At 43.7% G+C, this 21,107-nt stretch overlaps 1 long non-coding RNA gene across 2 annotated transcripts; it reads left to right on the forward strand.

Moving 5' to 3' along the window:
• Positions 1-680: 680 nt before the first annotated feature.
• Positions 681-20,740, forward strand: LOC113920842. 2 transcript variants are annotated; one of them, XR_003519391.1, is made up of 3 exons: positions 681-777; positions 11,164-11,411; positions 20,681-20,740. It is a non-coding gene; the product is annotated as an uncharacterized LOC113920842 (long non-coding RNA). The 2 variants fall into 2 exon arrangements; XR_003519392.1 differs by lacking the exon at positions 681-777 and adding an exon at positions 7,983-8,062.
• The last annotated feature ends 367 nt before the right edge of the window (positions 20,741-21,107 follow it).

Below are 21,107 nucleotides of genomic sequence, written 5' to 3' on the forward strand. Positions count from 1 at the left end.
ATTAAATTAATAATTGTCTCTGGGAGGTTTTAAACCTACAGAGGGATGAGTGTGGGAGTTAGTAGTAACCTTTAAATTTCTCTTCATATTTTTCAAAGAACATATATGTTTTGAAAGCGCACTTTCTCTTCCTCTTCCTTTCACCTTTTGGAGCTCTCAGGAGAATTTCAGGGGAAATGAAATAATGTCAGGTATTGTGGAGCCAGGCAGGCCTGGCTGTGAGTCTCGCTTTGCTGTCTCCTGGGTGTGGGGGCCTTGAGTCAGTCATTTAATTCCTCTGAGCTTCTTAATCTGTAAAATGAATATTTCATTAATTTTTTTGTTGTGATAAATGAAACCAACTTTGATTAACTTACACCAAAAAAAAAGGTTTACAGGAAGGTTACCGGGTAACTCGTGAAATGGAAGAGAGAACTAAACCATCAAACCGTGGGAACAGCTGGCTCAGGGTCTCAGGGAATGCAGGCCACACCCTCCCTGGGCCCCACCTGCCTCCACTCCCGGCCAAGTCCCAGGAGGAGGAACCTGATTGGCTGGGATAGAGTCACATGCCCTCTTCGGGCCTTTTCCTCTTCCCAGAGGGGTGGTCCTGGGCAGTTTGATTGGCAGTTCCACTAGAGTCACGTGAAACGGGGGAAGTGCAGTTCCTCAACCCAAAGTGGGAGGGGGAAAACTCCAGCGGGAGGAGTACTGGGTGCACATACACAAACTCGGAATATACCACCTCATCGCTCTTAGTAAGAGTCCAGATACTTGTACCTAAGATCCTGGTATACGGTACGTGTTCACGGAACAGTAGCTTTCATGGTTATTGTTGTCAGAAGGCCAAGATTACTTGTTGTTTTAGTATGAGAGCAAGGTTAAGAAGTTAATTCTTTTTCTTTTGAGTCCAGCGGATTCTCTTTTCAGCACATGTGACCAAAATGCAGATTTCCTGAGCCCCTTATTGGACTGGGTGGATTAGAATCTGTGTGGAGGTGGGTTCTGGCCTCTTCCTCTTTCATGAGTAACCATGGGGTCCTCTTGCATGCTGTGTTTTGAGACCCAGAGTTCGTAGTGATTAGGTGTGAGAATTTGACTCTGCTCAGGAAGCATTTTATTTTATTTATTTTTAAAGATTTATTTATTTGAGAGAATGCGAGCTGGGCGGCGGGAGGGGCAGAGGGAGAGAGAGAATCCCCCAAGCAGGCTCCCTGCTGAGCGCCTCCCGCGGCGGGGGGGGGGGGGGGGGGGGGGGGCAAGTACCCAGCTGGACCCCGGGACCCTGAGACCATGACCTGAGCCAAAATCAAGAGTCTCCTGCTTAACCGACTGAGCCACCCAGGCGCCCCAGGAGGAGTTTTAGGAGAGATTTTACCTACCGTCACAGCTGTGAAAGATGTATGTTTGGCTGAAGGAGTAAAATGACCTAATCAATCGGATTGGTTATAAACCGTGTTTCTCACCCCTGGCTGCACACTGGAATCATCTGGGGAGCGTTGACCACATGCTGATGCCTGGGACCCGTCTTGGAGAGCCCACCAGCAACCGGATGTTTTCAGTGTGCTCCCAGGCTGGGAACTCTGAGATGTCCTCCCCCCGCCCCCCAAGCCCAGCGGTCCCACCCTTCTGTTGACGGCTCAGCTTATGCAGAATGTACAGTTTCAGAGCATAGTCTCCTCAGTTTCCCCCAGCTGATCATGACAGTTACCCAGTCCTAAGGCAGGTGGGGGTAGGTAGTAATCTCCTGATTTTAGAGATGAAGGAACTGACCACTCAGAAAGATTCATTCATTGGCTAGGGATTCCACCAAAGTCGCACAGCCTAGAAAAGGCAGAGCCAGAACTCAGGCTGCTTCTTCTGGCTCCTGGCTCCCTGCTCTGTACACGGCCCTCTCAGAGACTGGAACAAGCTTTCTTTCAGTTATGGTTTCAAGGAAACCTAAGGGTGAGCCCTAAGCCCTTTGCAAGAGAGCTTATGTGAAAAACATCCTTTGGGGCTTTCAGCCACTTTCTGGGAGGTCTTTAAGTCATTTCTGTCCCAGGGGCTTTGATTTAGCTACCAGTTCTGAGTGCGGTGCCTTCGGGGGTTAGAGGGGTAAGGGCTGAGATTACAAACCACAGCACCCCTGCCAGCTTGCTGCGGGTGGGCTCGTCCTCCGAAGGAACATTCCCAGATGAGCTGTCCGCTCTGCTCCAAGAGCCCAACTTAGACTCCCCCCCCCCCCCCGCCCCCCGTCAGATAGCACCAAGCAAGAACTACACCCAGCAAATGCTTGATGATTAGACAGTAGGACAGGGCAGATTTTCTCTCCCTTCTGACTTTCCCTGCATCTGCCACCTCTTGACCATCTTTTTAAGCTTATTTTTTCATTTAAAAAAAATGATATATAATCACTAAAGGATATAAAGGAGTACCAAAAAGAAGGAAAGAACCACTTGTAATAGTGCTAGGTGTTTATTATAAACACTCTGAGTCTAATAAACCTTGTGTGATTTAATCCACACAATACTCAGTTTGCGCATGAGGACATCCAGAACCTGAACTCTTGCCCACCATCCACCTTCCTGTACACCACTGCCAGGAAAACGCACAGCGGCCTTAACGCTTGGGGCACTTCTGCCTTCTCTCCTGTGTATCCAATTCTTGCTTCTTGCTCCCTGAAGGCCACAGGTATTTGATATCTCTGGTCTTTGCTGGGCTGGGCTGGACATCAAGAATAGTTCTCTGTTCTGCCCATCTGGCCAGTTTCGGCTACTGCTAGCAAAGCCCAAAGCCTAACCTCTCTGTTAGGGGCTGGATGGTGTCTCCCCAAAATTCATATGTTGAAATGCCAGCCTCTGGTATCTCAGAATGTAATTGCAGTTGGAGATAAGATCTTTATTTTTTAAATTTTTTAAAGATTTCATTTATTTGAGACAGAGAACGAACATGAGAAGGGGGAGAAGAGCAGAGGCAGAGGAAGAGCGAGAAGCAGACTCCCCACCCCAGGACCCTGGGATCATGACCTGAGCCAAAGGCAGACGCTTAACCGACTGAGCCACCCAGGCGCCCCTGGAGATAAGATCTTTAAAGAGGTGACTGAGCTACCATGAGACCATTAGGGTGGCCCCTAATCCAATCTGACTGGTATCCTTGTAAGAAGATACTTGGTTGTAGATGCAGACCCTGGGGAGTGTGTGCACATGGGATAGGTCCCGTGAGAGGATACAGTAAGAAGACACCCATCCATAGGCCAAGGAGAGAGCCCGCAGGAAAACCCAACCCTTGCTGACACCTTGATCTTGAACTTCCAGCCTTCAGAAAGCTAAGGAAATAAATTTCTGTTGCTTAAGCCACCCAGTCTGTGATATGTTGATACGGTAACCCTAGCAAACTAACACACTCTCTCAAATCTTTTCTGATGCTCAATCTCGCCCCTAGGAAGAACTAACAACATTCCTTGCTCTCACCAGGTCCCCTTTATTGAACTGTTTTCCTGTTTGTCACCCCCTCTGGGCCACCCCGTTCTTTGAGGGCCACGTCTGGCTCATTTCTGTCTTTCTGGCATCTCGCCCAGTGCTGAGCACACCCTGGGCTTGGGGAAAGGTACGAGTGAATGAATGAATGAATGAATGAACAACCTGAGGCTTTGAGCTGTTGCCTGGTGTCCTGGCCTCTGAATAGGGGTCAAACCACTGCCGGTAGTAGATTGATTTGGATCATGTACACTGTGGACATTCACGGAAGGGTGAAGGGACTCCAGAGAGGGAGAGGGGTCAGGCAGATAGGCAGGACCCAGAAGCCGTGGTCGTCCAATCACACCCCCCACCCCCCATCCTCCCAGCTGCACTTCCTCCTGCTGACTCACATGCCTTGGAACAGTCCTGTGCTCTGCAGCCTCCTGGCCCGGGCCCTTGGCGCTCAGCCCTCCCTTCAGGCTGTCGGCCACTTGATCACAGGCAGAAGATGTAAATTCCCCGCGGCCCCATTGTGTGGTCCTCTTCTCAAAGTCTGTTTCCCCACCCTGACTTCTGGAAGTCCCTTTGGAGGGTCTGACAGACGGTCTCTCTTTCCCACCCCTCCAGCTGGACAGGCTCGGGGAACAGAAGGAGTTTTCTGGGAACAGACCGGGGAGGAGGAGCCAGGAAGAGTGACAAAGGCCCAAGTTCAGGCTTTCTATGCTCTGGACTTGTTGCCCAGGCAGGGCTCTGAGCTGCCTCCAAAGTGGTCCTCTGGTAACGGGAAGCAAAAGAGATTCGCTAACAGGGTAGCATTTATGCGTAAGCCAGCCCACCCCAGGTTTCAGCCCTGGTGGTGGAGAGCCTCTTTGCATAAGGAAACCCTCTGGAGGGAATGGTTTTAAGTGAGAAAGAGGCCAGGCAGACAGGCCTGGCCTGGGATCAAAGCAGTAGGTCTCAGAGGGTGGGCTGAGTGGAGGACAGGCTGGATCTCACTTCTGGGTCAGCGCCATGAACAGGGCAGTGGGGAGCAGGGCAGGCTTGGAGGATGCTGGGGGTGGGCAACATCTCCCTTGTCTGCTCTCACCTGGGACTCCTGCAGCGCTGAGAAGTCTCAGAAACAGGCAGTGGTTGCGTGTGGTGGCCCGCAGAGACAGAATTAGAGGTGCTCTGGGGAGGGTGGAGGCTGCCCGGGAGGCAGGGCCAACTTCTCCCACAGGCTCGGTGCCTGGGACCCATGGCACTTGGAGGGGCCCCAGTGATGTCTTGTTTTCTTTTAAAATCAGAAGAAAAGAAATGAACTTTTAAGATACAAAAAGTCACATGTCATGTGATTCTATTTATAGGAAATGTCCAGAAGAGGCAAATTCCATAGGGACAGAAAGTAGATTAGTGGGTGCCTGGGGCTGGGAAGAAGGGGCAGTGGGGGGTGACTGCACCTGGGTTTTTGGGGGGTGTGTGTGTCTCTTTTTGGCATGATAAAAATGTTCTGGGATTAGGTTGTGGTGAAGATTGCACAACCTTGTGAGTATACTAAAAATGAATGAATTGTACACTGTAAAAGGGTCTTTTTTTTATGGCATGGGGATCACATCTCAATAAAGCTGTTATTTTATGTTTTAAAAGCAAGGGGGGAAGTCAGGGACAGAGGAATAAAAGAAGAAAATCTAGAACCGTAGCATGATATATAATCTTTAACCAAATGAACAAGAAATGGGTTCGGACAGAACAAAATGAGATGAGGTTAGGAAAACGAACCTAACAGGTTTCATCTGGTGTATTAACTCCGTTGGTGGCTTTGTGGAATGCTGAGCTAATGAGAATGTTGAGGCTGCATTTAGACTCGAAAAGAGCAGACAGGGTGATCAGTTGGGCACAGGGGGTGGAGGCGGGGGTGAGGTAATATTTGCTGGCCCCACGTGCATGATGACCTCTGTGGTCCTCCCCGGTTTTCACACTCCCTGCCCTGAGACAGTCCCATGAAACAGGAAGGGGAAACGTGGGCCCAAGAAGTGGGTTAGAAAGTGGAGTTAGGCCTCGTTAGGGCCAGCACAGACCCCACTCCTCCTCGCCGGCATTTCTTCCCATACCGGTTTCATTCTCGTAACGGCCCCCTCACCTGCTGCCCCCCAGTAAGTAACAGTCCCAGAGCAGAGCTCTTGACCAGCTCTGTGCAGGTCCGTAGTCCTGGTATATCTTTTCTAATTGCCCCCAGCTTTTCTCCATCAGAGAACTCTCCTTGGAGAAAGGGCAGTTGAGTAAAGGATTTACACAAACCTTTCTTGGTGCAGATCCTATCATTAAAATATATGCATCTTTGGTCCTCTTCTCTCTTTCCGGTGGGGCTTAGCAAGTAAAATCCCCCCTCAATTTTCAGAGTGTGTCAAGAGACTAGCTTTGGGCAGCAGAGAAAAAGACATTTATCATTGGAACGACAGCCATGGCGGGCAAAGCCATTTTTATCCAGTGGTGGCCTTATCCCTTCTGGGAAAAATAATGAATATTAGAGGTCCTGTTTACAAATATGCACCCTTTGCTGATTTCTCTCACCATCCAGCAATTTTTCAACAGGACAGCTTTTCTTGGAAAGACTGCAGACTGCCAGAAGATGATAAAATGTGGTATCCAGAGAGACGCCTGGGGCTGTTTGTTTAACTGGGTAATTGGGCTAATTGGCCATAGACTTTGAAAGGTCATCTTGCTGCAGCCAAGTCGCCCCAGGTGCTGGTCTGCACAGAGGCTCTCTGGTTGAATAATCAGGTCTAAAATCTCCTCCCCCTCTTTACCTGCTTTTCCAAGGGCCACCCTCCAGGACAGGTTTATAACCACTGCCCCCTCACCATGGACCTTTATGGAAGACAAATTTTGAACTCTCTGAGCTGCATAAACATTTCTAGAAAGAACCAAATGTGTGAGGCTCATTTCCCCCATCTCTTCGCTATTTGAAACGAACCTCGCTTTCCCTCCTGGACTCACTAACACGCTTAAGCCCTAGAACAGCTAATGAGATCAGAAAGTGATTAGCTGTCAGTCTACAAGAGAAATTGATCAGTAATGGTTTCAGGGGGAGGAAAGAAAATGCCCCCAACAACAGTCCATGGATTTTACTGATCCTATTTGTGCTCCTCTTTATCATGTATGACATTTTTTTAGCGTCTTTTGTTTCTACAAGATCATCTGCAGGGCCTCACGGCAGGTGCTGTCCACATGTCTACTTTAGAAAGGGCCGGAGTGACTGTTCTCAGAAACTGAGTGCAGGGTAAAGGCACAACATTCAGAGTTAGCTAAGGCCAAGATGCTTTTGTTTAAAAACCAAACACTCCCTTTGCAGGAGGCAACATGGTGTGGTGGGAAAAGTCAGACGCACGCATTTCGGTGTGATTCCTTGCCTGTTACTCTCTCATGCTGCATGACTTCGGCGAACTCCTTGCCTTCTCTAAGGGCCTCAGTTCCCACATCTGTGAAACGGTGAGGCCTCCTTGGCAGGGCAAACATCTAGCAGTGCCCAGACAAAGAAGGGAGGCTGAATAAAAAAAGTAGTATCACTAATTTCATTTCTAAAAGTGATTGCAGACTGGTGTTAAAATAAGGAATTCAATAACTCCTATTTGTATGGTCTCCCTTGCAGTGCCATTCGGGACCCCACAGCCCAGCTAAGCCCTCTGGAATGGTTTCTGCAGATCCCTAGTCGGTACTCTTGTGTTTTCCCAAACAAGGCTCATGGGCCACGATTTCCCCTCAGTCATCTGAGGTGCTCTTCTGAGCCTGTGATGCTGGTGGGTCTGCCTCCAGGGAAAGCTCCCAGTGGGACAGTCAGCTCACACCCCCAGCGGGGCCACAGAAGGTTTTTGTGGGCCTCTTTTTCCATGCAAAAATAGATACTAAAAATTATATTTTAAGGCTTTGTTGATAAATGATAAATATAATCCAGGCTGGGTAAAAGTTAAAACATCTCTTTAACTCTAAAAGTTATTTTTAAAAAAAATGGAGGTGAATTCACATAATATAAAACCCTGCCATTTTAAAGTGTATACTTTAGTGGCATTTGCTACATCCACAATGTTGTGCAACCGTTCTCTGTCTCTCGTTCCAAAACATTGTTATCACTCCCAAAGGAGACCTTGTACCATGAAACATCAGTCCCCATTCCTTCCTTCACTTAGCATAATGTCTTTGACATTCATCCATGTGGTAGCATGTTTCAGTACTTCTTTCCTTTTTAGGGCTGAGTACTCTCCCATTGTGTGTGGACATACCACATTTGTTTATCTCATTCGTCAGTTTCCACTTTGGGCTATTATGAATAATGCTGCTATGAGCATTTGTGTACAGGTTTGTGTTGGATATTTGTTTTCATTTCTCTTGTATATATACCTAGGAGTGGAATTGCTGAGTCATGGTGACTCTAAGCTTAACTTTTTGAGGAACTACCACTGTTTTCCAAAGCAGCTGTACTGTTGTAGTTCCCACCAGCAGCATGTGAAGGTTCTAATTTACCCACATCCTCGCCAACACCTGTTATCATCTGTCTTTCTATTGTGGCCATTATAGCAGGTGTGAAGTGGCATCCGTCCATCTCATTTTAAGGACAAGTAGAAGACCAGAGAGGAGATGTGACCTGTACAATCTCATATGTTGCAGAGGTAGGCTCTGGACAGCGAATCTCTCTACCTTCCAATCTGATGTTTATTCCCCCATCAGATGAAATGTCCTTTTTCTTCAACACTTTTTTTGTTTTTTTTTTAATTTTATTTTATTATGTTTCTTCAGCTTTTTTAAAAAAAGACTTTATCTTATCTTACTGTATTGTATTGTATTTGTTTTAGAGAGAGAGAGAGAGGACTCAAGCGAGGGTGGGTGGGAGGGGAAGAGGGAGAGGGAGAGGGAGAGAAAATCCCAAGCAGACTCCGCACTGGGCGTAGAACCTGCTTTGGGGCCTGATCCCCCCAACTCTGAGACATGACCTGAGCAGAAACCAAGAGTAGGATGCTCAACCGACTGAGCCATCCATGTGCCCCATCGTTTTCTCCACCATTAAGAGAAAAGCAAAGTCAGCTGGTAAAGTGATACATGGAGCCAGGCTTCCCTCACTAGCTGTGATAATATAACTCTAGGAGCTTACTATGAATGGAGGATAGCAGCAGTGGGCTTCAGGAGAGGGAGTCTTCCCATCCAGCCAGCAGTCTGGTTGGGATTGGCCCAGGCCCTTGCAGAGCTGACTTTACTTTCTGAACTTTTCTTAAATGGGGCAGAGCATTAGCAATGACCTAAGTCTGCTTCACCTGCACCATAGATTCTGTTGAGAATGTATTAGATGCTAGTTATAGTTTTATACATTGGAGATACAAAAATAAATAAGGTGTGGCTTGAATCCAACCTATTATCTCTGTATTATTCTCTTGTATAAACAGTACAGGTAGATGTAGGGCATGAAGGGAGTCAGATAAGGGACATCAATCCAGTCTGGAAGAGGGGAATGAGAGCTGAGTCTGGAAGGGCTCAGAGTGACTGTGGGAAGCTTGCCAGGCCTACTCTGTACATGGAAGTAGGAGAAGTGTGTAAGCAATGTCTCCGGATGGGTGAGAACAGCTTGAAAGTCAAGTGGAACATTCAACAGCTCATGGTTGAAGCCTGTGGGAGCATTTTAACCGAGCTATACATAGCTGAGAAACTATTTTCAGAGGTATGCTCATCAGCTTTGTGGGCAACCCAGCACATATAACCCAAGCCAAGTCAGAGGTAGAGTGAGAAAGGCAGCCATCGACTGGCTGAGCAAATAATGTTCCCCACTGGTCAAGTTCTGCATTTGAGTGTATACAGTACAGAAAGTGCTAGGGCATCAGACTGGCTTTGCTGGTCACATCTCCCACACACACAGTGTGGCTGTTGTTTTCAGTTACGAAGGAAATATTTGGTCCCCAAACAACCATACAAATAAAGAAAAACATGTATTGATTCATCTTTTCCATCTTGGTTTGTGTAAAGTACCTCTTTTTTACATTAGCCTTTAGCTAGGTGGTTTCTGCCCAGGCAGGCCTCAGCAAAATTGTGCAACAGGTGAGGTTTCTTCCTTAGACCTGTCGGGAGTTACTGTAAATCCCCCTCGTAATGATCTAGGTTGAACAGTGATGCATTAGGTGCAATATGCCTCAGGTGCTGTTTACTTGTAAAGTTGAGCACATTCTTGATTTTAAATCTTGGTTTGCAAATCCTTTACTCTTCAAAGTTGTGTTTCCAGTGTTTTGGCCTGGTAGAAATATCTGTCATGTTAGTTTTGAGGGTTTTTTTTTTTTTTTTTTTTGGTTTGTTTGTTTTTTTTAATGGAAAACCGAGAGATTGGGTGACCAGCGGTAATGGCACGTGTAGTTTGTAGCAAATGCCAGCCGATGTTCACAATTAGTCATTTCTGTGGTAGGAATCCTGGCAGGCTCTGGAATACATAGGGGCAGTGTAACAGCAGTCTTACTGAGCAGTAAGAGGGGGAGAGAGTAGGAACCCTGTTTGAAGCTTTTTAACAAAATTACTTAGATTGTATAATACTGATCAACAAGGAGATGACCTTTTTCTTAAGATATATTTGGTCACATTTTAAATAAAATTGATGAATGGCAATTGTCCATATCACAGGATGTTACCATTTTTAAAAATTGGAATTGCTAGGTGACCTAAACAAACACAAATTAATTTTAATTAATTAACTAGCTAATTAATTATATTTATTTTAGAGAGAGCACGCAGCAGGGCAGAGGGTGGCAGAGGGAGAGAGAGAATCTCAAGCAGACTCAGCACTGAGCATGATGCAGGGCTCGATCTCAGGACCCTGAGATCATGACCTGAGCTGAAACCAAGAGTCGATCGCCTAACTGCCTGTGCCACCCACGTGCCCCAGCAACACAAATTTATTACCGACAGTCTGGAGATCAGAAGTCTCATGTGGGGCGGGCTACAGTCAAGGTGTCAGCAGAGCTGTGTTCCTTCTGGAGGCTGTAGGGGAGATTCTGGTTCCCTTTTCTGGCTTCTTGAGTCCACCCACACTGCTTCCTCATGGCTTCTCCTTATTCCTGTTGCTTCTTCCAACAGTGGGTCGAGTCCTCCTGGCCCCGTCGTCTCCCTGTTGTGCTCTCTCCTGCCTTCCTCTGACTTTGGGCCCACCTCAAATACAGGACAGTCTCCCCAAGTCAGTGTCAGCTGATTAGCAACCTTAATTCCATCTGCAACCTTAATTTCTCTTCAATGTGTAACCTAACATATTCAAAGATTCTGGGGAGTAGGAGTGGACATTTTTGGGGGGTATTATGCTGTCTGCCAGAGCCTGTGATACATTTTGAATCTCAAATGGGTAATCTTTTGGTCACTTGCCTGTCTTAGTCCATTTGGGCTGCTAGAGCAAAATACCACAGGCTTGTAAACAACAGAAACTTATTTCTCACAGTTCTGGAGGCTGGACCAAGATCAAGGCCCTCGGAGACTCTGTCTGATGCAGACCTGCTTCCTAGTTCACAGGCAGCCAGTTTCTTTCTGTGTCCTCATATGGTGGAAGGGACAAGGGAGTTCCCGGGGGCTTTTTTATAAGGGTATTAATCCCATTAATCATGAGGGGGAGGCCCTCAACCCTCCCAAATCACCTCCCAAATATCCTAACACATTGGGGTTTAGTTTCCAACAGAGGAATTTGGGGGTGGGGTGGGGATACACTCAGTGTAGAGCTCTACCCATAACTCTCTTCCATTCCTTTGAATAACAGAGTTATTGCTTAAGGACTCGCCGTTCAAGCCAAAGACCAGTGTTTGATCCAGAAAGAACCAGCTAGGTGCTGGGGTGATCGCCTTCCTTCACAAACGTGGGAGTGACTGAGGCATACAAGGCTCTGGCTTTTCTGTCATATATCATCACCGCAGAGATGTACTTGACCACAGATGATGGTTAATAACGACAGCCAAGTGGCAGGCACTCTTTTGCCTGTATCATCTCAATTACTGTCATCACTGAAAGGTAGGTGTTGTCCCCAGGTTCAAAGGAGAAAACAGGGCTTGAATCAAATGGAGTAACTTGTTCCAGATCACATGATAAGTGGCAGAACTGGGTTTAGAGTCTGGGCTCATCTGATTTTACTCCACTTTTGGGCAGCTCTGAGGAAATAACTTCTCTTAAAAGTGCTCCCAAATTATTTGTTAGTCCTTAGGAAAGAGACTGTGCGTTAGAATTACTTGGTGAGCTTTTAAATAATACCGGTAGTCTGCTTCAAACCAGTTGCATCAGAATCTCTGGGAGTGAGGCTTGGTCAACTATATTTTTTGGTTCCCGAGTTATTGTAACATGTGGTTAGAGTTAAGAACTCCTGCCTTCAGGAAAGTTCTGTCTGCTCTCCAGCACCCAGCTTTGCATCTTAACCTCTGCCCAGAACTGACCCCCTCAGGTTCTGTGGCCAAAGAGGAAGAGGTGAGCAGGTGGGGTTTTTCTGATTCTCTTGGGCCCCCTTTTGCTTGTTGGTAGGCCTCTTGCTTAAGGCCCCCACGTATGGAGCCTCTCTAAGTGCCTTTCGCCCTGTCCTGACTTAGCAGCAGCAGATGGAGGTCTTTGCCTGGGCATCTGTGTTCCCCGTGGGCAGGGAAGCAGAGAAACAGCCCCACCGAGTGCAGGGTGATGTCTAGACTTCACAGGAATAATGCTACTTCATTTTCCCGCCCTGACTCCCCTTTTCCTCATTGATTTTTTAAAAAATTATTTATTTATTTATTTATTTATTTAATAGACAGCGAAAGAGGGAACACAAGCAGGGGGAGTGGGGGAAGGAGAAGCAGGCTTCCCGCCGAGCAGAGAGCCCGATGTGGGGCTCCATCCCAGGACCCTGGGATCATGACCTGAGCCGAAGGCAGATGCTTAACCAACTGAGCCACCCAGGCGCCCCTCCCTCATTGATTTTATGGTGGACTGTGTTCTTGGTAGTAGCAGAAAACATTCATTTGCAAAGACTGTGATTTACATTTCTCCCCTGACTTCTTATTGGTTTAGTAAATCCACGTAACCACTTGAGAGTGGAGATACCTTGAATGCTTGCCCGGAATGGCAGACCTGTGCTGTTTCCAGGAAGAGCAGGCAGTTGGGGTGGAGTGTGGCCCCACTCCTGGCACAGGTTTGCTGACCCAGTTCAGGAAGATGATTGGCGCTCCGTGCCTTCACCGCAAAAGTGCAGACCATAGGAGGGTGGTAGGTGGTCGGATGCATTTGGGGATTTCTCAACTTTCTAGTCCAGACAGTGTTTTAATATGTAAAAAAAAATTTTTCTTATTCATGAAACACTTCAAACAAGCAAAGGAGAGGAAATGATATAACAGAGCCTTATGTATCTATTACGGAGTTTAAACAATGGTTATTATTTGGTTATATTTGCTTTAGGAGTTCTTAAAAAAAGAGAAAGAGAAGTTAATTCTTGCGAGCTATTGCTCTACCACATCTTTTTCTCCCTCCTTCCGCAGAGGTAACCACGCACTTGAACTTAATGTACATTATTCTCATGAATGATGACATTTTAACTGCAATGGATGTATTCATAAATGATCATACTATGATTGCTTTGTGTTTTTAAATTAACTATATACAGACGGTCCCTGATTGATGACTTTTCAACTTTATGATGATGCAAAGGCAATATGCATTCAGTAGAAACTGAACTTCAGATTTTGAATGTTGATGTTTTCCAGCCTAGCCATATGCTGTATAGCATCTCTCTCCTGATGCTGGGCAGTGGCAGCATGAAGGCAAAGAACCGATACATTCACAGCCACTCTCTAACCGGACAACCATTCTGTTTCTTACCTTTAGTACAGTGGTTAATTAATTAGGTGAGACAGTCAACACTTAATTATAAAATAGGCTCTGTGTTAGATGATTGTGTCTAATTGTAAGCTAATATAAGTGTTCTGAGGATGATTTTGGTATGTTAGGTGTATAAATGCATTTTCCACTTACTATATTTTCGGCTTATGATGGGTTTGGCAGTACATAACCCCATTTTAAGTTGAGGAAGATCCATATTTCCTTCTCCTTTTTTTCTTTTGGTGACTGGGGAAATCCTTTTCTGTCCCAAATTCACGAAAGATATTTTCCCATGTTTCTTTTAAAGGTTTTACCGTTTAATACATTTAAAATTTAGTAGTTTTTATATAGGTGTGAGGAACTTAATTTTATTTTAATTTTATTTTTTTCATCATTCCTTCAGTGCTGCATCCTTTTCCTATTGATTTACAGTGTTACCTCTATCATGTGCCTGACTTTTGTATATGTGGATCCCTTTTATGTTCTGTACTGATTTCTTTTTTTTTTTAAGATTTTATTTATTTATTTATTTATTTGACAGAGTGAGACACAGCGAGAGGGAAAACACAAGCAGGGGGAGTGGGAGGGGGAGAAGCAGGCTTCCCGCAGAGTGGGGAGCCCGATGCGGGGCTCGATCCCAGGATCCTGGGACAATGACCAGAGCCGAAGGCAGGCGCCCAATGACTGAGCCACCCAGGCGCCCCTGTTCGGTATTGATTCTAATGGTCAAGATGTTTATTCCTATACCAGTACCACATTGTTTTAATTACTATTACCTCATGAGTTTTTAATTAATATTTTTATTGAGATATAATTCATGTATCATAAAATTTGCCTTATTGAAATGTAAAATTTAGTGTATTCACAAAGTTGTGCAACCAACTTCACTATCCAACTCCAGACCATGTTTGTCACCCTCAAAAGAAACTCTGTACCCATTAGCAACCACTCTCCACCCCTCCACTCCTCTCAGCTCCTGGCAACCACTCATCTACCTTCTGTCTCTATAGATTGCATATTCTGGACATTTCATATAAATGGACTCATATGATATGTGGTCTTTTGAGTTTGGCTTCTTTCACACAGCATTTTTCAAGTTTCATCCATGTTGTAGCATGTTTCAGTACATCACTCGTTTTATGGCTGAGTATTATTCCATTGTATGTATCAGTTTGGGTTTATCCTTTGGTCAGTTGATGAACATTTGGGTTGTTTCCACCTTTTGGCCATTATAAATAATGGCACTATGAACATTTCTGTACAAGTTTTTATGTGGACATGTGTTTTCATTTCTCTTGGTTATGTAAGTAAGAGTGCTACTCCTAGGCCCAAAGGATAATTCTATGTTTAGCATTTTGGGGAACCACCAAACTCTTTTCCCAAGTGGCTACACCATTTTACATTTCCACCAGTAATGTTTGAGAGTTCCAATTTCCCTCCATCCTCACCACTGCTTGTTGGTTATTGTTACCCTACTGAGCATGAAACTGTATCTCCTTGTGGTTTTGATTGGTATTCTCTGATGGCTAATGATGCCGAGAATCTTTCCATGCGATTATTGGTCATATGCACATCTTCTTTGGAGAAATGTCTGTTCAAATCCTTGGTTTTATCATGTGTTTTGATGTTAGTAGATGATCTCTTCCTTTTACTTCTTCAAAAGTCTTGCTATTCCTGGCGCTTCAGTCTTTCACATAAAATTTATGATGAGCGGGCGCCTGGGTGGCTCAGCCGGTTAAGCGGCTGCCTTCGGCTCAGGTCATGATCCCAGGGTCCTGGGATCGAGTCCCGCATCGGGCTCCCTGCTCAGCAGAGAGCCTGCTTCTCCCTCTCCCTCTGTCTGCCTCTCTGCCTACTTGTTCTCTCTCTCTCTGTCAAAAAAATAAAATCTTAAAAAAAAAAAATTATGATGAGCTTATCCCACCCCAGAATCCACTGGCATATATAATAGAATTTGGATTTGTAGATTAATTTGGAAAAATTGATTCATTAAAGTATATATAAACATGGAAAACATCATTAGTTGCCCCCATTTCCATACCAGGTCTGGATTGCCTACTTCCAAATCATTACTGAGGGTTGGGGAGGGGAAGCTTATGGGGGATGGAAGGAGGAGGGAGGGGGTGGAAGGGAGAGAGGAAAAAGGGGGAAAGAGAAAGGGAGAGGAGGGGTGGGAGGGAGAAGTGGGGAGAGAGAGGGAAGAGACAGGGAGGGCAATGAGGATAGAGAGAGGCTAGTAGATTAAACTACTGCTATTTTGGGTTTCATTTTCTTTTCTTTTTTTTTTTAAGATTTGTTTGAGAGAGAGAGAGAGTGGGGTAAGGACAGAGAGAGAGAGGGAAAGAGAGAATCTTCAGCAGATTCTCTGCTGAGCATGGAGTCTGACAAGGGGCTTGACCCTGAGATCATGACCTGAGCCCAAATCAAGAGTTGGATGTTTAACCCACTGAGCCACCTAGGCGCCCCTATTTTGGGTTTCTGTTATACTCAGTCATAATCCATATCCCAAATAATAAAATGGTATATCTCTTCATTTACTTAGCTTCTTTAAATATATTCTTAAAATTTTAAAACATAATTTTCGTGAAAATTTTCACATCATCTGTTAAGTGTATTTCTTTGTTCTTTATAGTGTTTGTTGGATTGTAACATGCATATTTTTCAAAATCCCTTTTTTGTATGTTTGTTGCTAGTGAACATAATGGACTTTAGTATTGTTTGTGTGCCAGCAACTTTATTGAATGTTGTTATTAATTCTATCAGTTTGTCTATAGATGTTTTTTACTTTTCTGTGTTCATCAACATTATCTGTGAGTTATGACTTTTTTCTTTCTTTTCAATTACTACATCTTAAAATTTATTTTTCTAGTCCTAGTGTGTTAACATTGACAATACAAGTTTGCATAGAAGCAATAATAGCTGACATCCTTATGTTTTTCCTTATTTGAAGCGAGAAATTCCAATTTTTCACTATTTTCATCTTTGCTCTTTGTTTTTGATATTCTTTATGTAGTTAAAAAGAAATTCCTTTTATTTTTTATTTTATTTTATTTTTTTAAAGATTTTATTTATTTATTTGAGTGAGAGAATATGAGAGAGAGCACGAGAGGGAAGAGGGTCAGAGGGAGAAGCAGACTCCCTGCTGAGCAGGGAGCCCGATGTGGGACTCTATCCCGGGACTCCAGGATCATGACCTGAGCCGAAGGCAGTTGCTTAACCAACTGAGGCACCCAGGTGCCCAGAAATCCCTTTTACTTCTACTAAGAATTTTACCTCAAAATGAGAATTTATTTTATCATATGTCTTTTTTGCTTCTATAACTTTTCTTATTTGGTTTATTATTAGGTAGATTATGTACATAGATTTCATAACATGAAACCTTTCTAAGATGAAACCTGCAGTCAAGATTTTTTTTGGTACAGGGATGCCTGGGTGGCTCAGTCGGTTAAGCGTCTGCCTTTGGCTCAGGTCATGATCCAGGGTCCTGGGATCGAGTCCCACATCAGGCTCCCTGCTCAGCGAGGAGTCTGCTTCTCCCTCTGTCTGCCACTCCCCCTGCTTGTTCTCTCTCTCTCTCTATCTTGACAAATAAATAAAATCTTAAAAAAAAAAAAGATTTTTTTGGTATGTTGCTAAACTCAATTTGTTAATCTGTTTATAAAAATTCTCTTTGTGGGCGCCTGGGTGGCTCAGTCGTTAAGCGTCTGCCTTCAGCTCAGGTCATGATCCCAGGGTCCTGGGATCGGGTCCCACATCGGGCTCCCTGCTCAGTGGGAAGCCTGCTTCTCCCCCTCCCACTCCTCCTGCTTGTGTTCCCTCTCTCGCTGTATCTCTCTCTGTCAAATAAATAAATAAAATCTTAAAAAATAAAAATTCTCTTTGTGCCTATATTTGTGAGATCACCGAATGGTTTTTGATTCTTACACTGTCCTGTCTGGGTTATCTAAGGATCTGTCACTCTCATAAAATGAGTGGGCAGCATTTCCTCTTTCTCTGTTTCCGAAACAATTTGAATAAGATTGAAAATATCTGTTCCTGTGATGTTTAGTAGAACTTACCCATGGAATCACTTGAGGTTGGGTTTTTTTTTGTGGCTATATTTGTGTGTGTGTGTGCCTGTGTGCATGTGTACTTATGTGTGAATGAATTTTAAAACTATTCATTTTATTTACTGATTATAGAACCATTCAAATTTTATACATTTCTTGGACAGTTCTGGTAAATTTTATTTTTCTAAAATATTATAACTTTAATCTGAATATTCAAATGTTGTTCATGGTATTGTTGTTCATAGTATTATGATTTCTGAAAATCTCCACTATGATGTGATTAGCTTCCTTTCTACATTTCTTTTATGGTGGTTTGTAGGCATGTGTGTAATTTTTAAATCAATCACTATTTTCTTAGCCAATCTTGTCAGAGGTTTGTTTCTTTTACTTAGTCATTTTTATTTATTTATTTATTTATTTAAACATATAATGTATTATTTGTTTCAGAGGTACAGGTCTGTGATTCAACAGTCTTGCACAATTCACAGCGCTCACCATAGCACATACCCTCCCCAATGTCTATCACCCAGCCACCCCATCCCTCCCACCCCCCACCACTCCAGCAACCCTCAGTTTGTTTCCTGAGATTACGAATTCCTCATATCAGTGAGGTCATATGATACATGTCTTTCTCTGATTGACTTATTTCGCTCAGCATACTTAGTCATTTTTAAAGTAGTAACTATTGGGGCACCTGAGTGGCTCAGTTGGTTAAGCATCTACCTTCCGCTCAGGTCATGATCCCAGAGTCCTGGGATTGAGCCTGGCATTGGTCTCCCTGCTCAGTGGGGAGTTTGCTTCTCCCCCTCCTTCCAGCTCATTCTCTCTCTCACTATCTCTGTCTCTCTTAAATAAATAAAGTATTTTTTTAAAAAGTAGTAACTATTGGTTTTATTGATTTTTCCATTGTTTCTTTTTTATTTTATTAATTTTTCTATTGATCTTTAGAATTTGTTTTATTATCCAGTTTTTGATGGGAGTTTACTCTGTTGTTCCTTTCACAACTTTGAGTCAGATGCTCAGCTCTCTTAAGTTCTAACATATGGATTATATAAAATTACTTGTAAGTACCGCTTGAATTGCATCCCCCATGTTTTGATATGTGGTATTTTCATTTACTTGCAATGCAAAGTATTTTCTACTATTCATTAAAATATTGTAATCGACCCATGCATTATTTCTAAACATATGAGAGTTTAAAGGGTTTTCTTTTTTGTTATAGATTTTTTTTATTTAAAAATTTTTATTTTTTTGAGAGAGAAAATAGAGAGAGAGCATGAGGGGGGGAGGGTCAGAGGGAGAAGCAGACGCCCCGCTGAGCAGGGAGTCTGATGCGGGACTCGATTCCGGGACTCCAGGATCATGACCTGAGCCAAAGGCAGTCGCTTAACCAACTGAGCCACCCAGGTGCCCTGTTACAGATTTTTTTAAAGTAATCTCTACTCCCAACGTGGGGCTCAAACTCAGAAGCCCGAGATCAAGAGTCACGTGCTTTACCAACTGAGCCACCAGGCACCAAAGATTTTATTTACATATTTATTTGAGAGGGAGAGAGAGAGAGAGAGAGAGAGAATGCAGGCGCATACACTGGGGGAGTATAGAGGGGGCGGGAAGGGACAAGCAAGATCCACACTCAGCTGGGTGCCCAACACAGGGCTCGATCCCTGACCCTGAGATCATGACCTGAACCAAAATCAGGAGTCGGAAGCTCAAGTGACTGAACCACCCAGGCACCCGTTTTATTATAGATTTTTATTTTTATTGTATTATGATGAGAGAGTATGGTTATGTGATATTTGTTGTTTGGTATTTCTTAAGATGACTGAGTCCTAATACTGTGTATTCTTTAATTCTTAGGTACAGGGATTTATAGATGTCAATTAGATCAAGCTTGTCCATCACACTGTTTAAAACTTCTACAGGCTGACTCTTAAAATTTCCTAAAGTTTTCCTTTTTTATTAGATATTTAATTATTTTAAATACCGTGTTTTATTAAAATTTTTTTCAGATTATAATTCTATTACCTCAGGTTCTTAAACGTATAATCTTGTATTTATGGTATTTTCTGTCTTCTGTTTGTGGTAGATTTCTCCTTGTGGATTTTGACATTTTTAATAGGGAGCTTATCTTAGGTTAACCTTTTTCCCTTCCAGGAATTCCTTGTGGCATTAATGGTTATTCTTTTAGCAAGAGCCTTAGAGTTATCACTGGCCCAGGCACTGGGGAGTTCCGAGAAAATGTGGATAAATTTGAACCCCAGGTCTTTCTGGGATTTCTTTATTATCATTATTATTATGTTATGTTAGTCCCCATACAGTACATCATTAGTTTTTGATGTAGTGTTCCATGATTCATTGTTTGTGTATAACACCCAGTGCTCCATGCAATACGTGCCCTCTTTAATACCCATCACTGGGCTCACCCATCTCCCCACCCCTCCTCCCCTCTAAAGCCCTCAGTTTGTTTCTCAGAGTCCATGGTCTCTCATGGTTCATCTCTCCCTCCGATTCCCCCCCTTCATTTTTCCCTTCCTTCTCCTAATGTCCTCCATGCTATTCCTTATGTTCCATAAAGAAGTGAAACCATATGATAATTGACTTTCTCTGCTTGACTTATTTCACTTAGCATAATCTCCTCCAGTCCCATCCATGTTGATGCAGAAGTTGGGTATTCATCCTTTCTGATGGCTCAGTAATATTCCGTCGTATATATGGACCACATCTTCTTTACCCCTTCGGCTGTTGAAGGGCATCTCAGCTCTTTCCACAGTTTGGCTATTGCAGACATTGCTGCTATGAACATTGGGGTGCACATGGCCCTTCTTTTCACTACATCTGTGTCTTTGGAGTAAATAACCCAGTAGTGCAATTGCTGGGTCATAGGGTAGCTCTATTTTTAATTTTCTGAGGAACCTCCACACTGTTTTCCAAAGTGGCTGTACCAACTTGCATTCCCACCAACAGTGTAAGAAGGTTCCCCTTTCTCCACAACCTCTCCAACATTTGTTGTTTCTTGCCTTGTCAATTTTTGCCATTCTAACTGGTGTAAGGTGGTATCTCAATGTGGTCTTGATTTGAATTTCCCTGATGGCTAATGATGATGAACATTTTTTCATGTGTCTGATAGCCCTTTGTATGTCTTCTTTGGAGAAGTGTCTGTTTATGTCTTCTGCCCATTTTTTTACTTGATTATTTGTTTTTTGAGTGTTGATTTTGAGAAGTGCTTTATAGATCTTGGAGATCAGCCCTTTGTCTGTAGTGTCATTTGCAAATATCTCGTCCCATTCTGTGGGTTGCCTCTTTGTTCTGTTGACTGTTTCCTTTGCTATGCAGAAGCTTTTTTATCTTGATGAAGTCCCAAAAGTTCATTTTCGCTTTTGTTTCCCTTGCCTTTAGAGACGTGTCTTGAAAGAAGTTGCTGTGGCCGATGTCGAAGAGGTTACTGCCTATGTTCTCCTCCAGGATTTTGATGGATTCTTATCTCACATTGAGGTCTTTCATCCTAGCAACAGCAATCAGACAACAAAAAGAAATAAAAGGTATTCAGATTGGCAAAGAAGAAGTTAAGATGACATGCTACTTTATGTGGAAAACCCAAAAGACTCTACCCCCAAATTACTAGAACTCATACAGCAATTCAGTAATGTGGCAGGATACAAAATCAGTGCACAGAAATCAGTTGCTTTCTTATACACTAACAATGTAACTGTAGAAAGAGAAATTAGAGAATCAATTCCATTTACAATAGCACCAAAAACCATAAGATACCTTCCAATAAACCTAACCAAAGAGGTAAAGGATATATACTCTAGGAACTACAGAA

The sequence above is a fragment of the Zalophus californianus genome, chromosome 3 (genome assembly GCF_009762305.2).
Source record: "Zalophus californianus isolate mZalCal1 chromosome 3, mZalCal1.pri.v2, whole genome shotgun sequence".
NCBI classification, from domain to species: domain Eukaryota; kingdom Metazoa; phylum Chordata; class Mammalia; order Carnivora; family Otariidae; genus Zalophus; species Zalophus californianus.